Source organism: Pan troglodytes, chromosome 11 (assembly GCF_028858775.2).
Source record: "Pan troglodytes isolate AG18354 chromosome 11, NHGRI_mPanTro3-v2.0_pri, whole genome shotgun sequence".
In the NCBI taxonomy this organism is placed as follows: Eukaryota; Metazoa; Chordata; class Mammalia; order Primates; family Hominidae; genus Pan; species Pan troglodytes.
In genome coordinates, this window is record NC_072409.2 from 100,895,563 (window position 1) to 100,908,195 (window position 12,633).

The following is a 12,633-nucleotide window of genomic DNA, read 5'->3' on the forward strand; positions in this document are numbered from 1 at the left end:
AAAAAAAGAGTAGTTTATATGGTGGTTAAGAGGAATCCATACAGCAAGTCTTTAAATATATTTTTTTAAGATAATGGAAACCACAAAAAACAAAAAGGTAAAAATGAAATAGTAAAGAGCAGGAAGAGAGGAATAAAGAAAGGGCAGGCTTTGCCCTCTTTTGGTTAAAGGTGTGGGTCTTTGAAACAGATTCGTTGATCACGTCAGAAACAAATAGAAGTAACTGGATATAAGCAATTCATCAGCTAAAAAGCTGTTTCTTCAGCAACATCCAGAGTGGTGTCTGAGCTTTTCACTACAATCATTACCCATCCTTAAAAACAGATACCTCCCTTTTGATTTTCCAAATAAAGAGGGAAGGTTAGTGACAATGTTAAACATCCACAATTCCTAACAAAGTTAGCAGAATAGCACTAAACTCTAGGCCAAAAATCCAATTATTTCAGAAAAGGCCAGGATTAGGTTACAATAATCATCTCTAGCACCACCGCAATATAGATTCAGTGTGCTAGGTTTTATAATGCCTATTAGGTATTTGATAAATTTCTGTAAAGATAATATGCTTAATTGGAGGTTACATACATTTAGTTTTCTAAGAGGCAATCTGTTTTTCTTTCTAGGAACCTAGATTCTTTCTTTTTGTATTAAGTTCTTTCTTTTTTGTTCTTCCTACCTAGAGCAGTGGTTCTCAACTGGTGGTGATTTCCCGCAACCCACGACCCCTGCCCGGGGACATTTGGAGACCTAGTTAGTTGTCACGAATTGGAAGAAGGGTGCTAGTGGCATCTAGTGGGGCAGAGGCCAGGGATGCTCAACATCTTACAATGCCCAGGATAAGCATCCTCAACAAAGACTACTGGCCCCAAATGTCAACAGTGCTAAAGTTGAGAAATTCTGAGCTAGACGTTTCTCATATTTATATTCTTCAATTTTCCCAGTAGGCTGTAGTTTATTAATTTTATGTTAGGTATCATTCAATATCTACAAAACATATTTATGAATCAGATGACATAAGAATGATCATGATGGCAATGATTTAAAGAGCAAACAAAACAGAAAAAATGCCTATTGGTAGAATGGTTATAAGGCTTCCAAACAATAGACTATTACACTTAATATTACAGTTGACCCTTGAGCAACAAGGGTTTGAATTTTGTGGACCCACTTATACATGAATTTTTTTTCCAACCAAATGCAGATTGAAAAATAACAGTGTTCTTAGGATGTGAAATTCACTTAGAGAGAGGGCCAACTTTTTGTATACTCGGGTTCCACAGGACCAACTTTGGAACTTGGGTATGCTCGGGTTTTGGGATATGTGAGAGTCCTGGAACCAATCTCCTTCATTTACCAAATGGTTACTGTATGGCTACACAATATGGACCTATCTATATTAAATATTTTTAATGAGGAAAAAAGTTATTGATTATATGCAGCATGATAGCCTTTTTATGAATTTCAAAAACTAAAAATAAATATTATTTAGGTATACATTCATAGGAGATGAGCCTATTTTTAAAAGGCAAGGGAAAACAAAATTCAGGATAGCTACATTGAACATGAGTGACAGAAAGAAGGCTGAAGGGAGAGGAGAGGGACATGTGTAGATGTAGAACTACTGTTTCAGTTTTAGGGTTGGGCAATGGGTTCACAGGTGTTTGTTATATTACTTAACATAAATAAGCTCAAAAACAATCATGAATTGAACAATGGTAAGTTTATTGTGCCAAGGATTATAATGCATCTGATTTAAAAAAGAATTACGTTGAACAAAAAGGCTGTTGAAAAATGAATCCAAAAGTGAGTATCAATAGCTAATAGTAATAGTAAAGATAATATAATAGTAAAAACAAGTAGTAAGTCATACTTATTGAGAACTTATCTTGTGCTATTTCACTGTTCTAAGCACCTTCTGTGAATTAACTCATTTAATCCTCAACTATCTCATGCACTAGATACTATTAACCTCATCTTACAGCTGCTGAGGTTAACCTCCCTATGTCCCTAACTAGGAAGTGGAAGAGAAGGGATTTAAACTCAGGTTTAAGTCTGGCTCCACAGCAGATTCTCAACCACTTCCTGTTGCTTCTCCAACTGCAAATATAGAACAGTAGGAACATATGAAGTCCCGAGCTATCCTATCTTCTGTTTTTATAACTGTCTTTGGTCAGACTTTCAAAGACTGGCTCCAACTGAAGATGTTAGAAAAGGCTTAATCTGCCTTGCTGAAAGGCAGTTTTGCTTAATGGTTAGGTTGCCTGGGTTGACTCCTGACCCTACTGATATCCAACCTTAGGCAAGTTACTTAACCTCTCTGTGCCTTGTTTTCTCATCTGCAAAAAGGGCATACAGTACCTCTATCATAGGGTTGTTACAAGGAATAAGTTATTATATGTAAAAATACACAGAACAGTCCTAGCACATAATATGCAAATGCTGGCCATTATGGTTATAGCCTCTATAGACTCGCCTTCATTTCTGGTATTGTATTTCTAGTTAAGCACCTCACGCCACCAAAGCAGTTCTTCACTGAACCTTCAAAGAGAATTTTTGCAGCTCTGCCTTAACTCACACACTAGTTCAGCATCTCCATATCCCTAACAACTAGAATTTAGGACAGCTGTCCCCTTCAGAGGCTGCATTTCTCCTTTACCCTGGTATTCCTAGAATGCATGACCCAATATGAAGAATGCCTATACAACTGGCCCTTTACTAGTTAATTAAGCCCTCCAAGAATGTCTCACACCCTATCCGATTTATAACACTGCCAGACTAAGTTTTCTAAAACTTTAGTTATCACAATGGCACTTCCTTCCTGTCTGATTCCCCTTATTGCTACTGTAGTGGTTACAGAACTTCCAAAATCATAGTAAAATATGAGATAATGCACATACTTTTCCCCCTCCCCTCTCATAGTGCTTTTATGATCAGGTCCCTCTTACTTTCCCATTTCTCTGGCTCCAGCCAGGCCGAACGCTCCACTATGCCCAAACATCTCCTACACTTTTACGTCTCAGACTGTTCTCTGCCTTCAAAACCCATTTTCAAAGAGTTGTCTTAAAAGTCTTCTTTAACACCCCCTGGGACTTGTTAAATCCTCCTTCAGTGTTTCCATAGCACTTTCTACACACCAGCATTATAATCCCAAACAAAAAAGTCACAGTAGAATGCATATTCGCTTGTGCCCCTCCTCCCCAGGCCGGAGGCTCTACATGGAGAAGGGGCAGGCGGGTTGACCCCAAATCCGCAGGGCCCCGCACAATGTCTGGTATGTAATCGGTTCCCAATCTATCTGGGTGGGCGAATGAATGAAACGTTGGTTGGCTTAATCCGTTTCCCCAGGAAATGCGCCAAGAGGAGCTGGGCAGAACATGCAGACGCGCTACTTTCCTGGTCCAATCCCCTACAGAGCGCGAAACAGCGACCTGGGCAGGGTCCCCGCAGCAAACCGCAGCCCCCGGACACACAGCAAGCTTAATAGTCACTGCATGAATGAAACGCGCTGCCTCCTAGTACCCTGGCTGTCATCCAAAGCCACCTGCGTAGCCCCCCCAGCCTTTCTGGCAGTATCTGCGGCCCCGCCCCCGCGCCGGGCCTGCGCTTCCAGCCTCCGCCCACCATTCTGCAGCTGCAGCGCCAGCCGAATTGCCGGATCCGCGGCCGCTTCCGAGAGCCGCCAACTGCTTCCGGGTTCAAAAGCCTCCAATCCTAATCCCAGCGCCGCTCGGGCGCGCCAATTTAGGGAAAAGGCTCCGCCCATGCCCCGCCCCCTGAGACCTGGCGCCCGGCGCTTTGAGGCCCGGCCTACTCCCCTGCTGGGCATGGGGAAGGGGCGTCTTCTGTCCTTGTGGTCCGCTTCTAGGCTTTTTGGAGCATCTTCCGGGTCACTCCAGAGACCCCCCCCAGACTACTGAATCTGAATCCGTTAGGGTGGTCCAACCTTCCTCTTCAGGTGTCTACTAGAGGCAAGGTTGGATGTATGCGGCTGCCCTCAGTACAGCCCCTTCCTTGTTTTTTCTTCATTTGTGTTTACTTAAAATATTAACCCTTTTCTCCCTCTCCTCCATCCCTCTCCCTCCCCTACTATACGGTTATTGACTTACACTAATTCATTCCCGATGATCTCCCAGAAGGAAATAAATGTCTGTCTGTCTCTGTCTCTGTACCATCGTCTTCTTGGTACAGTTTGGACTATTTTTTCTCTACACCCGAGTTATGCAAAGTGTAGTCCCTGAACCAGCAGCCTCAGCATCCTGAGGGAATTTGTTAAAAACGCGAAATCTCAAGCCCTACCCAGACTTACTGAATCAGTGTCTGCATTGCAACAAGATCCCCTGGTAATTCCTATGCACATCAAAATTTGGAAGGCACAGCTCTCAACTGATGTCCTGGGTCTCCTTCACATCCATCCCGGGAAGGTCTTACTCCTCATTCCTGAGGTGAGTTCCCTATTTCCTGAATCTGTGTCTTTTTCTTGATTATATACCCTCATGTTGTGGAACATATCCGCCAATAGTTCCTTGAGGGAGGTTGCTTCCAGGTCTTTTTTCCCACAGAGCGTGCAGGTCTGGAACTGTTTTTATTCTGGCTGAGTTCTAGGTTGAAAATAACTTTCACTCGGAATATTGGAGGGCTTGCTCCACATATTTTAGCTTCCAAAATTGTTGAGAAACTCTACGTCATTGCATTTCCTTCTCCTTCTCAGGTCACTAAATTTCTTGATATGTAACCCGCTTTGGTTTCGGTTTTGTTTTGTCTCAAGAAGCTTTAGGATCTTCTCTTTATACCCAGCGTTCTAAGACACAATCGAGTGTCTTTCTTATGGGTCTTTTCTCATTCCTATTGATCAGTTTTTCAATCCTGAAACACATGTTCTTCCGTTATGGGGATTCTTCTGGTATCATTTATTTGATCGTTTCTTTCCGCCCTCTCTTATTGTATCTCTTATTTTTTGAAATTTGTTATTTAGATCGTGGACCTTCTTGGCTGATGTTTTTTCTTACCTGTCTGTCCTATTTTCTATCCCTTCATCTTTTTATTCTACTTTCTCTGTGACTTTTTCAACTTAATTGGACAAATGATTATCAGATTACTTTATTTCTTTTATTATACCTTCATTTCTAAGTGCCCTTTTTATTCTCTGTTCTTTTATAGCATTACATTATTGTTTCATGAATATACCTCCTTTACTCTCTGAAGATGTAAATTATAGGAGTTTTAAAATACTTTCTACATAACTCTGCATTGATTTTGATTCTTTGAGTTTTTTTTTGGTTGGTTGTTTGTTTATATTTGGTCCCTGTCATTTCTGCTAGAGGCGTTCTTCATCTTGTGTAGTGATCCTTGCTGTCAATTTGTATGTAAAAGTGATGCTCTAAAAGGTGCTTTGGGGACATAGGCAAGGCTTGTTCACTGCTGGACAAGGTGTAAGATGGTGGGACAAGGTGTAAGATGGTGGGGCAAGGACCAGCTGTTTATTTTCTTCTAGAGAGTAATCTTCTAATTACTTGCTTTGAGAATATATAGCCTTCTTGGAGCCCAATGCGAGAAAGAGGCTGGGAGACTTAGTAATTTCATTATATGCACTGATGCCCTGTGTTAGTTGGGGTTCTCCAGAGAAACAGAGAATGAATAGATATCTATATCTATACCTATATCTCTATCTATCTATTAGCTCATGTGATTATGGGGGTTGAGAAGCCCCACAATCTGCTGTCTGTAAGCTGAAGACCCAGAAAGCCCATGTTGTAGTTTAAAGCCCTGATAACTGGAGATGGTGTAGATTCCAGTCCGAGTTTGGAGTCCTGCAAACCAGGATCACCGAGGGCAGGAAAAGATCAAAAATTCAGTTCAAGAAGTCTAGCAGAGAGAAAGTGAATCCTCCCTTCCTCTACCTTTTTGTTTTATTCAGACCCCAAATGGATGATGCCCACCCACATTGGTGAGGGTAATCTCTTTTACTCAGTGCCCTCACAGACACTCAGAAATATTGTTTAACCAGATATCTGGGCATCCTGTGGTCCAGTCAAGTTGACACATAAAATTAACTCTCCACCGAGCGTGGTGACTCATGCCTGTAATCTCGGCACTTTGGGAGGCCAAGGAGGGTGGATCACTTGAGGTCAGGAGTTTGAGACCAGCCTGGCCAACATGGTGAAACCCAGTCTTTACTTAAAACACAAAAAATTAGCCAGGCTTGGTGGCACGTGCCTGTAGTCCCAGCTACTCGGGAGGCTAAGGTACAAGAATCACTTGAACCCGGGAGGCGGAGGTTACAGTGAGCTGAGATTGCACCACTGCACTCCAGCCTGGGTGACAGAGTGAGACTCTGTCTAAAAAAAAAAAAAAAAAAAAAAGACTTAATTATCATGCATACCTTCACTTACACCACTGTTTCATAATAGCATTTTTACCTTCAGCTGTGTCTGGTGTCCCTGAATCCATATCCTGGTTCCATATCTCCCAGAAGAAATAATCTTGCAGGTTTCAGGTTGGGAATGAGGGATAGAGAAAGTTTCCCTGACTTTGCCAGGGGAGGAAATCTAGGAGTCTTAACTGCTTCTGGGACTTTTAATGGTCTCTTTTCAGCTCATCCCACGGAAGAGCTATGGCACTTCCAATTCCTGAGCCTTTGTGAGGTTCTGCGTGTCAGTAAGCTTGCTTCCGGGCATCACCTCCGAAAACACTTGGGTTTCAGTTTTCTCTGGTAAGTCCGTGTGTTCACCAGTACATTAGCTCCCTAAAGCTGCCATACAATTACCACAAACTGGGTGGCTTAAAACTATGGAAATTTATTCCCTTACAGTTACGGAGGCTAGAAATCAGAAATCAGGAGGTTGGTTCCTTCTGGGGTCTCTGAGGGACAATCTGTGCCATGCCTTTGCCTTAGCTTCTGGTGACTGCTGGCAATTCTTGGCATTCCTTGGCTTGCAGATGAATCACTCCAATCTCTGCCTCTGTCATTACGTGTTCTCCCTGTGCATCTGCCTGTGTCTAACTTTCTCTCTTTTTGTAAGGACGGCAGTCATTAGATTAGGGCCCATGCTAATCAAGTATCACTTTTATGGTTTTATTTTTTATTTTATTTTTATTTTTTTGAGACGGAATCTCGCTCTGTTGCTCAGGCTGGAGTGCAGTGGTGCCATCTCAGCTGACTGCAACCTCTGCCTCCCAGGTTCAAGCAATTCTCCTGCCTCAGCCTCCCGAGTAGCTGGGACTGCAGGCGCACACCACCATGCTCAGCTAATTTTTGTGTTTTTAGTAGAGACAGGGTTTCACCATGTTGGTCAGTCTGGTCTTGAACTCCTGACCTCAAGCGATCCACCCACTTTGGCCTCCCATAGTGCTGGGATTACAGGCATGAGCCACCACACCCGGCCGTCACTTTATCTTATTTTGATCACATCCGCACAGACCCTATTTCCAAATAAGGTCACAGTCAATGTATCCTTTGGGAGGATGCAACTCAACCCTCGTCAACTGATTTCTAAACTTTTGTGGCATTTTTCTGTTGTCTCTTCTCCTGTTTTCTTTGTTCTTATGAGTATATGGTCCCTCTGTCCCCCTTTTTAACATTCTTTATCTTTGTTTTAGTGAGGCTTCTTAAGGAGTGGAGGAAAGTGGATGTTTTCAAGGTATGTTAACTGGAGTATTTATTATTGCTATTTTTCAGTTGAGTAGCACTAGGTTTGCAGTTGTAACCTGTAAAACTGCATTTATTATACACAATTTCAAGTTCAGAACTAAAACTTTGCTCTGAATAATAATTTTGTAACCATCTTTTGTAGAATGTGAATGAAATTTTTAATTCAAACATTTGACATTTAATGTCTTTTAGCCTGCTCGTATGTTTGCTCCACAGTGATTTTGAAGGAATGGGTAGAGTTGACCAAATTTGGTATACTTCTTCAGGTTATCAGTGTCTGTCATTTTGAAACAAAGGTATTATTAATAAATGTTTTATATGTAGTACTTACTATGCAACAGTACTATTCTTTTTTAATATTTATTTTTAATTTGCAGATAATTGTGTATACTTATAGAATACAATGTGATGTTTTGATATATGTATACACTGTGGAATGATTATATCAAACTAATTTACATATTCATTACATCAAATACCTATTATTTTTTGGAGTGAGAACATTTCAAATGTCTTCTAACAATGTTGAAATATGTAATACATTTTATTAACTATGGACACTATGTGGTGCAATAGATCTGAAAAACTTATTCCTTCTGTCTAACTAAAACTTTGTACCCTTTGATCAATATCTCTGCAGTACCCACTTCCAACCCCCAGCCTCTGGTAACCACCATCCTACTCTCTACTTCTATAAGTTCAACTTTTTTAGATTCCACATATAAGTGAGATTATGCAGTATTTGTCTCTCTGTGACTGGCTTATTTCACTTAGCATAATATTCTCTAGTTTCATCTACACTGTCAATGATGACAGAATTTCCTTTTTTAAGACAGAATAGTATTCCATTGTATGTGTACCACATTATCCATTCATCTGTTGATGGACACTTAGGTTGGCTATTATGAATAATGCTGCAATGAACATAGATGCCCAGATATCTCTTTAACATGTTGATTGCAATTCCTTTGTATACATACTCAGGAGTGCAATTGCTGGATCATATAGTAGTTCTATTTTTAGTTTTTTGAGGAGCCTCCATACTGTTTTTCATAATGGCTGTGTTAATTTACACTCCCACCAACAGTGTACAAGGGTTCCCTTTTTCTTACATTCTCACCAACCCTTGTTATCTTTGATAATGTCTTTTGCTATTGTAACAGGTGTCAGGTACTGTCTCATTGTGGTTTTAATTTGCATTTCTGTGATACCTAAGGATGTTGAGCATTTTTGAATAAACCACAATAGTACTAAGTGCTTTGCTTAAGACTAACTCATTTAAGCATCATAACAGTCCTGTGAGGTAATTTCTATTTCTACTCCATTTTACAGATAACGCAGCTAACATTCAAAGAGGTTAAGTGAATTGTCCAAAGTCACACAGCAAGCACTGGAGGTAAGATTCAAACCTGAATAGTCTATCATTTCAGAGTACTTTCAACACTATGCAATACTATCTCTCTAGCAATCAGCCAGATTGAATAAGATCTGTAGTTCACAGAGCCACTTGCATTTTTAATCCTAGTTTAATTAACTTAGGAAATTTGTATCTAAAGGATGCATCTTTTTTTTTTTTTTTTTCAATAGAGGCAGGGTCTCACCATGTTGCCCAGACTGGCCTCAAACTCCTGGGCTCAAACCATCCTCCCATCTCAGCCTTCCAAATGCTGAGATTACAGGCGTGAGCCACCACGTCCCACCAGGGTACATAGGTTTTACGGTATCCTCTGAACCTCCCTTTAATCAAGAGAGTGGACAAAACTGTGGGTCCCTCATTTTCAAAATGGTCAGTAAAAGAGGAAATAAGGATATGCAATGTTTAGTTATTTTCTGCTGCCCTCTTTAAGTTGATTGGGGATCTCTTTGTCACTACTTTGGGAAGATAACTTACCTTCTTATCCACTATGGCTAATTAGAGCTTTTCTCATGTCTTTATGGTTGCTGGGAAATTTTCAAATAAAATTCACTGGGAGTGGTTTGAAATTGCAGAATTTTTAGCCTCCCAATGTTTTATTTTCCTCTAGTGAGTTGGACATAAATAATATCCTCTTTTGAGATTTGTATCTTTGAAAGACTTCTTTTTTAAGTTTCTCAGTGAAACAAAGAAAAAATTAGAAGGTGGTTGGGTGCAGTGGTTCACGCCTATAGTCCCAGCACTTTGGGAGGCCGAGGCAGGTGGATTGCCTGAGCTTAGGAGTTTGAGACCAGCTTGGGCAACATGGCAACACCCTGTCTCTACTAAAAATACAACAATTATCTGGGCGTGGTAGCACATGCCTGTGGTCCCAGCTACTCAGGAGGCCTAGGTGGGAAGATTGCTTGAGCCCAGGAGGCAAAGGTTGCAGTGAGCCAAGACTGTGCCACTGCACTCCAGCCTGGGTGACAGAGTGAGACCCTGTCTCAAAAGAAAGAAAGAACTAGAGGGATATCAGTTTTATTAGAAAAAATAAAATAAAATAAAATGATTTTAAAAATTGCCAGTCTCCCTGGAATTAAGCCATAATATATCCAAAGCTTTGTATCAGATTGCTGGCTTTGCTTGGGGAGAAAATTGTATTTGTTTGTGTTATTTTTCCTTTTTTGTCAAATCTATGGTGACACAATTGTCATCAATATACTTTTAAATCTATGTCTTCATTGGGGATGATGCTAGTGAGCTTATGTGGAAAAATGATCTGTATGGAAGCAGAATTGATTGGTGATTGCCAGCACCTTTGATTTTCTCTGAATAATTATGATACTTTAAAATATGTGTTTTTATAGAAATCCATGTCAAACAAGATACATAGAATGTGATTCTGTAGAATATTAATAAATGAGAATTCAGATGTGGGCTGCCAGAACTTTAGAGTGACAAGTAAAATAAGTGAAATGTAAGGATGGCATGGTTTGAGGTTCTGTAAATAAAATGCTACAGAAGAAAAGGATCCTAATCACAACACAGGTTTAGAAAACACACAACAATAGTAGCTATGAAATATATATGTTTTAGATCTAAAAGTTACTGGGTTTGCTATGCAGGCAGTAGTCCTTGGTGAAACATGGATTAATAAAAGACAGAAAATGGAAGCAAGAATTCCTATGTATTCTTTAAGAGCGTCTGATTCTAGCATTTATCTAAATTTAAGCTCTGGATCAAAGAGAATGTTTTTCCACTGGGCGCAGTAGCTCATGCCTGTAATTTCAGCATTTTGGGAGGCCAAGGCGAGCAGATCAACTGAGGTCAGGAGTTCAAGACCAGTCTGGCCAACATGGTGAAAACCTGTCTCTAAAAAATACAATACACCAAGTCGGGCATGGTGGCTTACACCTATAATCCCAGTTACTTGGGTGGCTGAGGCAGGAGAATCACTTGAACCTGAGAAGCAGAGGCTGCATTGAGGTTGTGCCACTGCACTCCAGCCTGGGCAACAGAGCAAGACTCTGTCTCAAAAAAAAAAAGAATATTTTTAAAAGTTTTTTTTTCTTTTCAGTCTTTGTGTACTTTCAAGGCCATAGATGTCATAGCTAGCTTCTTAAGCATTTCTTTCTGTGTTTCTTATGAGAGCTGCTGAAAATTAAAAAGACAAGACAGGATGCCACTTAGGATCCCAGGACTTGGAGTGTAGCCAGACACTCAGCATTAAAGTGTATCAGGGCAGGATAACCACATAGAGTGGCACATGTGTAAGGAATCATAGGCTTAGCCAGTTGAATTTCTAAGGTTCTAAATGATGAAAGTCATGCACTCTGGCAGTCAGGAATGAGATGAGTCCCTGTGACTCAGGCTGTTGGCCACCCCGTAGGATAAATCAGCTTTGAGAAGGCCCAGAGCCCCCACAGCATTATAATTCTGATTCCCAAATATGCTATAAATTAGGACTTCTTTTAGGGGCTATTGATAGTGGGCCACCTAATTAGGGACATATGGGTGATTGTATTACACAAGAAACAGATTTGGGAAGAATGAATTTTTTGTCTAAATTGCTGTACCAAAAGTCAGCAGAAGCTTCAGGCAGAGCTGATCCCATATCATTGTTACTGATGGGCTGCAAATGAGCTGTAGCATTAATCTTTGACACCACACTCTTGTCCTTACCTTCGACCACTTTGACTCTGGCAAATTATACAGCTAAATGGTGATGAAACTGGTCTGCCCAATTATGCTTAATCCAGATCAGTTACCCTGGGACCATGTAACCTTTAGTTAGCACTAGCTAGATGATCCAAACACGTCTTTGAAAGGCCCCAGAGGTTCCCCAGTCTTCATATTTACAGTGGATGAAAAGTCCAGCTGATTCACCAGTTCATTTCTTTTCCTACCACAATTTCTTAGAATCTGGCTCTGAGCACAAACCGGCACATAATGGGTGCTCAATAAATATTAATTGACTTACCAGCCTCTTTAATGAATAGCAGTCATCATCATTAAATAGTTACTCACCCATCCTTTCATCTTTTCAGTCATTTGTTCATTCAAAACATTTATTAAGCCCCAATTGTGTGTCAGAACTATGTTAGGCACTGGAAAGACCAAGATGACACAGTTGCTATGTTCTAGGAGCTTATAGTGTGCTGAGGAGTCCTATAAAAGTACAGTCAGTATTCCTGCTAGTCACATAGAAGAGGTGTAAGAATTATGTAAGTCTTTATCACACTCCAGTCTTCCAGACACATTGCTCCAGAGTAGTCTCTTTAAAAGAACTGATCTAATCATTTTACTCTGTGACTATCACAGAATTGATCAGACAAAAATTCTGAACTAGTAGTGTTACTACCAGGAAATAAGAAATGACACAACAAAGGGTGATATGGTAGAGAGCAAGCTCAGTTAATATGAGGAGTTTGCTAGGTGATGTTACAAGGGAATGTCAAAAGCAGCAACTGAGATCAAGATCATGGAAAACAGCCAAGGAAACAAGAGCTGGGAATGTAGGGGGCAGTTACTAGAAGGATCCAACAGGATATTACTATTGAGTAATTGTCTTATACAAGGTCATTCTCCTCAC

At 40.5% G+C, this 12,633-nt stretch overlaps 1 protein-coding gene across 1 annotated transcript in view; it reads left to right on the plus strand.

The window, feature by feature from the left end:
* The first annotated feature begins 3,754 nt into the window (after positions 1 to 3,754).
* Positions 3,755 to 12,633, plus strand: part of FREM1 (FRAS1 related extracellular matrix 1) — a 256,334-nt gene continuing 247,455 nt past the window's right edge. The window contains exons 1-4 of the mRNA XM_054657951.1: positions 3,755 to 4,439; positions 6,589 to 6,706; positions 7,594 to 7,634; positions 8,978 to 9,041. The gene's annotated coding sequence lies outside the window, so the exon portion shown is untranslated. The remainder of the gene's footprint in view (positions 4,440 to 6,588; positions 6,707 to 7,593; positions 7,635 to 8,977; positions 9,042 to 12,633) is intronic.